Source organism: Aotus nancymaae, unplaced genomic scaffold (assembly GCF_030222135.1).
Source record: "Aotus nancymaae isolate 86718 unplaced genomic scaffold, 86718_ANA_hifiasm-v0.15.2.pri h1tg000022l_1, whole genome shotgun sequence".
NCBI lineage: Eukaryota > Metazoa > Chordata > Mammalia > Primates > Aotidae > Aotus > Aotus nancymaae.
In genome coordinates, this window is record NW_026988435.1 from 9813049 (window position 1) to 9820526 (window position 7478).

General features: G+C 30.0%; 1 non-coding gene across 1 annotated transcript; it reads right to left on the reverse strand.

Moving 5' to 3' along the window:
• Window positions 1-264: 264 nt before the first annotated feature.
• LOC135276419 (U6 spliceosomal RNA) lies at window positions 265-376 on the reverse strand. Its single transcript, XR_010343962.1, has one exon. It is a non-coding gene; the product is annotated as a U6 spliceosomal RNA (small nuclear RNA).
• Window positions 377-7478: the final 7102 nt, after the last annotated feature.

Sequence of the window (7478 nt, forward strand, 5' to 3'; positions counted from 1 at the left end):
AGTTTTATATACTTTTTCGGCTTTGTACAGGTGTGATTGATAAAAAACTTATTTAAGTTGTACAATGATATTTTGATATAAGTATATCTTGTATAATGATTCCCAAAATCAAAGTGATTAACATCTACATCACTTGACATAGATTTTTGTTGGCGGCGGTGGGGAGGGGGGTGGTGATGTTTGTTTCTTTGTTTGTTTTTTGCTTATTTTTTGGCTGAGCATACTTAATATGAACCTACTCCTTTAATAAATTTTAAATATATAAAATATACAGAATGCTTCATGAATTTCCACATCATCTTTCTACAGGGGTCATACTGATCTTCATATCATTCTCATTTTAATATATGTGCTGTATATTAAAAAAAGTAAGCAGTAAGCCTCTTTTTTGTAAGAGGTATTACTCCTTCTTTAGAACATTTGTTTTTATTTGTAATATTGAGATTTCAATAATATTGACTAAAACCTATTGCCTATGAAAATCTTTTAAATGGAATCCTAGAATTGATGAGATATAAACTTGCTGAGGCCATAATCTCTATGAAACATTATAATAAATAATAATAAACTTACAAGAGACATTTGATGGAAAAAGGAGCTCAGTAGCAGCAATAAAGATGGCATCATAGACAAACAGATCAGCAGCAAAGCTGTCGACAGCAGCAATGGAAGCCAAAGACAGTGGAGTGATTTCTTCAGAATGATAGGAAAAAAAAAAAAAAAAAAAAAAAAACAGCTATCAACCTAGATTCCCTGGCACAGCAAAACTATCTACTAATAATGAAACTAAGATATTTTGCAGTGAATTAGGGTTCATTTTACTACAACTATTTCTTACCCAAAGAAATTTCTAAATGATATATTTCAGGAAGGAAAAAAATTCCAGGATGGTCTGTGTTGCAAGAAAGAACAGTGAAAAAAAATGTGTAGTAAAGACATGAAAATACAGGTGTTTTAGATGAACATGAAGATGCCATCTACAAACCTAGAGGCCTAGAGCAGATTCTTCCTCGGAAGCTCTTGGAAGGAAACAACTTGCTGACATGTGGTTTCTACTTCTAAGTTCTGATTGTGAGATAATAGATTTATGTTGCTTAAGCCACAAAAAAAGATATGAATGTATGAAAATAAAAATAAGGTATTTTTATACAATAATAAAATAAAAATAATGTAAAATATGTTTGGCTAAAAAGAAGGAATTAAAATAATAAAATCTAGTCAGTGAAACAGACTAGGGTTGATCAGTTTGAAAGAGTTCTAAGGTCTTTCAATCATTCAAATGGTGATTCAGGTCAATACCAAAGGATGAATTGAAAATAAGAGCCAGATCTCAAAACTTTCATATTTTATGAAGTAAAAATCAATGAAAAATAGTGGATAAAAGAAACATTTCATTGATGTATAAAAGGAAAGGAAGGAGGAAAGCTGGTCATAAAAAGGTAGAAAAAGTATAAAAACCTAAATAAAATAGAAGCGTGTTAAAATATATCAAACATCAAAAGAACTATACTTGTCGGTTAAACAAAAACATAGATTGCCTGTGGAAAATCAAACAACATTCCACAATATGCGCTTACAGGCTGTATACGGAAAACATAAAGAAATTGTTTAAATGTAGATTAGAACAAGAAACCAGAGTGGCTATATTAATATCAGAAAAGAAGACTTTAGTGCAAATACATCTAAAGGAAGGTGAGGTGAGGGTCACTACATAATGATAAATGTTTAATTAAATGGAATCCTATGACAGTTCTATATTTGTTTACAGCTATTAAAATAGCAGTGTTAGGAAAAGCCAGGTGTTCTAAAATTTAAATAATAATGGCTAAGTAGTTTATTTTTCTCTTATTTATTTAAAGTAGAATAGCAAACTATCTGATGCTGCTGAGAGAAATTTGCACCTCAATTCTTCAGGGATTAGACTTCTTATACTTCATTCATTGGTCGTATAGTTTTCATCATCATGGTCTAAGAAGGTAGAATTTTGTGTCCTATGCTGTAAACTAGAAGGAACAATAAAGAAGACAAAAGGTCTCTGCCAACTATCTTTTAACAACTTCCAAAAGATATCATATTACACTGCATGTATTCCATTAGCCATTAGCCATATCTTAGTGATAATATCACGTGTAGGTGCAAAGGAGGCTGGCAATAGAAATCTGGACGGCTCCTATAACTATTGAAGTAGAGAACAGACTGTGGGGGACAACCAGCAGCCTCTGTTTCAATAATCTCAAAATATATTAAGCAAAAGTTGATAGATCTGCAGGGAAAAACTGGTAACCACTACCTTAATGAAAGATTTTCACTTTCTTCTCTCAAACACCGAGAAGTTAAAATCACAAAAATATTAGTATGTATATAATACTATATAGATAGTATTATACTATGTGCTATATACACAGTATTATATATATAATTATCTAGTCTGGTAGTTATATATATATTTGTATATAATAATTATGCTAGATTAAAAGATATATATATATATATATATATTTAGCACTCTGAAACTATTTAAAAATGTTTTTCCTCAAGAAGGAAGTCCACTCACAAAGTTGGTCAAATACTAGATTATGAATGAGATAGATATTAACAAAATTTCAAAAAGTCTGTCAATTAGATAACGAATAAAATATAAATGAATTATGTAGTAATTAAATTTATCAATAATGTAAATGCATATACTTAGAAATTGTCTTCTAATTATTAATATTTAATGGATCAAAAAGTCTCTATAGAAATCTTTAAATAAGTGTGTGTGTGTGTGTGTGTGTGTGTGTATCAGGCCTTGATAAGCAAAGTGAAAAGAAGTCTTCTGTTGTTTTGAAAAATGGAAATTCCTAGAAATTCAATGGTATCACAATTAAAAAGAAATGAAGCTCAAATATTCCTGGAAAAAAAAAAAAAAGTCGATTGAATTGGTTTTTTAAAAGTTCCAAAAAGTAAAATTCTTGGTCCAAAATGTTTTCTGAATAAATTATAACTTATAAAAACATTAAGTCTTATGTAAATTTTACTAAAGAATTAAAATGAAGAAATACAATGCAAGTCATTATGTGAAGTTAGTGTAACCTTGTTATCAATTCCAGACAAGGATATAATGAGAAAGGTAAACTGAAGATCAATTCTCTTTCTAAATATAGATGGAAAAATTCAAAACAAAATTTTGGTTAACTGAATCCAGCAGTGCATGAAAATGTACTACAGCATGTTTTTGCTTGGTTTATTACAGAGTTGCATGGGTGCTTTCTAACTAAAATTTTAAAAAAGTAAGTATGATCATCACATTAAGAGGTCAAAGGAATAATTAATTTAGTAAATGCAGATTTATTTAGTTCTTAATTCAATTTTTAAAAATAGAGACAGGGTCTGACCCTGTCACCTAGGCTGGAGTGCAATGGCACTATCATAGCTCACTGCAGCCTCAAAACCCTGGGCTCAAGTGTTCCTCTTGCCCCAGTCTCCCAAATAGTTAGGATTACAGGTAAGCACCATTGTGCCTGAATTTTTTAAAAATTATTTGTAGACATATTCAATACAGTAAGACATGAGAAATACAATGTATATGGATTAAAATAGAAGAAATAAAATCATCATTATGCAGGGATTATATGGTTGCATAGAAAATCTAAAATAATATTTATTAGAATTGGCATAAAAACAGATATTAAGAAAGTTGCTGAATATAATATTAATGTAAGATATTAATTGCATTTCTGGAGAACTAAGACAATACTTGGAAAATATATTCTAAAGAAAAATAATGGACATCATTCACCATGGTAGTTTCATGTCATCTCTAGATAACCTAAATTACAGTAATATGTGTTTGCAAAAAATTAAAAATGATTGTAAGACATTTAAAAAGACACAAATAAATAAAAATATATAGTATTTGTGGATCAAAAGGATCTACTCAGTCATGTTTCTCCAAATTGACTATAGGTTCAACAAAATTACTCAAAACAATTTCAACAGATGCTTGTAAATCTTTTTGGATTTGCAAGGCACAGGATTAGCCAAGAGACTTCCGAGGAAAATAAGCAATTTTAAGGGATCCTCTTTTATCATATATCAAGATGTTTTAAAAGCCTAAAATGTTTAAATTTAATATTGTGTTAGATTAGGGATTAGGAAAACAGCTCCAAAATAAATGCATAACTCCATGAATTAAAAGACATTTAACATATTATAGAAGAATCACTCTAGTCATTAATAAATGATTGGTGAAAAGGAGAGACTGTTTAGTGACACTGAGACAATTGATTATGCATTAAAAAGAAAAAAAAAGAGAGAGAAATAAAATTGTGTCCCCAGTTTACAAGTTCCACAGCAATCTACTTAAAATAAACAAGTATAAAATAATAATGATATAACCTTTAAAAGATGAGATGAAAGAATTTCTTATTGACTTTGGGATAGAAATAATATCCCATAACAGTAAGTATTTACTAATTGAAATATATTAAAATTTGAACATATGTTCACCAAAAAACTGTGAAAAGGGAAAACAAAAATTTGGAGAAGATATTTGCAGCACATATAGTTGAAAAGGTATTATTATCCAGGATATTTTTCAATGTATGAAACATTAAGTTTTATAGATTGTCTCTAAACAAGAACCAAACAAGAAAAGCTAATGAATAAATGCTGATACTGCATTACTAATTAGGTATATGCAAAGTAAGAGTATAACGAAGGGTTTTATATTCATAAGACTGCCAATATTTAACATAAAATAAAAGTATGAAACTACATAAAATGTGAAAATAATTTTAAATGCTCCAAAGAAGTAAATTAATAATACATTGTGTAAGAATGAATGCATACAGTAGTTATACACATAAAGCATACAAATAAAATCCTGAATAAAAAAAAATTCAGATTAGTTTCAACTAATGGCAATAAAATTGGAAATCAGTATTGATTTTGGTTCTATTAATATCTATTTTTATTATATATCATAATTTAGAAATTTTTTATTTTATTTTAAAGTAATGCATAATTGCTCTAGGATGAGCAAAAGCAAAAAACTACTGACACCAACTATAGCTACTTTATATCTTTTTCTGTAAAAATGACAGAGCTTAATTATCAAGGTATAGTTACAAAACCACAACTATGAAAATATTTAATGATTTTTCTTTACTGTGTCATCAATAATTGATGATAGTTCATGAACTTTGTGTGAATTAAAATAAGGACTTTAGTTAAAATTAATAATATCCTTACATAGAGAAAAAAAGAGAGTGCATAAAGGCCTTGAAATTAAATATTAGCTTCAAATTATATTTCCTAAGTTAATATCCCATGTCACTCAATCCAAGTCTGGCTATCAAGTTAGAAGCAAGAAGAATGTTTCTTTCCAAACAAAAATTTCCTGAGTGTCAGCAAAATGTCCAAATCATCTATTTCACATTGATGTGCTTTTTAAAACTTTCCTCTTCAAATCAAGGGCATTTCTTTGTTCCAGATTTAAGGAGCAGATGAAATATATTCTAATAGATTCATATCATAAATCTCTAGTGTCTAAGTAGACCTGAAGAAACATCTATCTGTCCTGATCAGTATCTCCAGAGGCGATTATATTCCCATTTAAAAAAAAAAATGTCATCTGTGTGGAGCCCATCTCAGTCTCCAGCTTGTCAGTTCAAGAATATTAGAATTCTTCTTCAGTTTTGCTCATTAAGATGTATTTCTTTTATGCTTCATGATAAGCATTAATATTCAAAAAATCCAGGGAAATGCCATACGGCAAGTGCTTAAACTAGAGACTACTACTACTATGCCAAACATTTGGAGCTCCCCAATTACTACTGGACCCTATTTTTGTCTGGCAACTGCTGTGTTATAAAACAAGTGCCATTTTGAGGCTCCAGTCAGCAGCGTCAATCTAACTGCTAGTTCAAGATGACTTTGTAGCCCTCAAGGATTGCAAGATGTGGATGATTGCTCCTTAGAGGAATAACTGTTGACAGGGCTGGTGAAACAACTCATGAATGATGAACTGAGAAAGCATCCAACTGTTCATGCAGACCTGTAAATGTGCCATACCACAACCTCAGAAAGGATTATAGCAATTTCCCCACGACTTATTATTTGCCTCTGACCAAGAATGACAGAGATGCACAGACATCACTAGGTATATCCTGGATATATATCACACTTCTCATCCCTTAACTTCTTTGTATTAAGCGAAGGTATCAAACTGTTAAAACTATTACATATTGAACACACATCCAATTCCTTGTTGTAAAATTAATGTCCAAAAACAACTCTAGCAATGTGTAAAATGAAGGAAAGACTCTCCAAGAGTTCACCAATGTACTTCAGCTTCTATCTCTAAGACTAGTAGCATGTACCATTACTTTTATTAGAACCAATCAAACAATGATAACATTTTTAATCAATATGATGCTTTATGAATTTATGTAAATATAAGCACATAATAGGCATGTTTTGAGTAGCTTTAATTGTGGAAAAACATTTACATATCAATCTAAGAATATATACTGTGAAAAAGGAAGCATAATTTATTTATCTGCTGTTAGTGGTCTCATTCTAGTAATAATAGCTATAGTATTTATAAAAGGGATAATATATTTATGGTATTTAAAAAATTTGTTTCAGCAATTAAGAAGAGTGTTAGTATACATACAAGAAACAGGGTGATTTACTATTTGACCCAGAGATCCCATTCTATGATGTGTCTGATATAAACACCACTTTAAACTGCTCATATGTGCTCAAATATCACAATATACACGTTAGCAGTTTAAAATTTAGGGGTTGAATAACACAATCAATATATAAGCAAACTTTTATTTTCTTCACCAACCTACATATTGTGTCATTCATCTCATTTATTTTGTATTTGCTGGTGACCTCTTTGTTAGCCATTAAGGAGCTACCTTATCACAGCCTGTATCCCTCATTGCCTTCTATTTCTCATATACTTTGTCTTCTCTGCTTCCCAGGGAAAACACTCTGCTGCCCTTGCATTTACCAACTGCTTTGTTCCTTTATGTTCCTTTGTTCCTCGCTAAATTCATTTGACGTTTTCTTACTTTTATTACAAAATTTCAAATAAAGAGCCAGTTCTACATGTGAACAATATTTGAATTGTCAAAAGACCTAGGCTGTTAAAAGAAAACCTCATCTAGTGAAAAGATTTTGTTTGTGCAATAATTTATCTAATAATAAATACTTTACAGTATCAGTATTTTGTTATGAGAACCTCTCTACTAAGGAGGAAAAAATAGTCTGTGATATCTAAATATAGTTCTTGACATCTAATCCGTTAAACTTATGCTTTGTATCTCAATGAAATTTTTGATTGTTGTTTTGCATATTTATTTCTAATATTTTTTCATCCCCTCCCATTAATTCAGTCTCTTAAATTAAATAGCAATGTGTTCTAACTAGAAATGTCTAATCTGGCATTTAAATGTAAACCTAGTCTCCAGTATGATGAG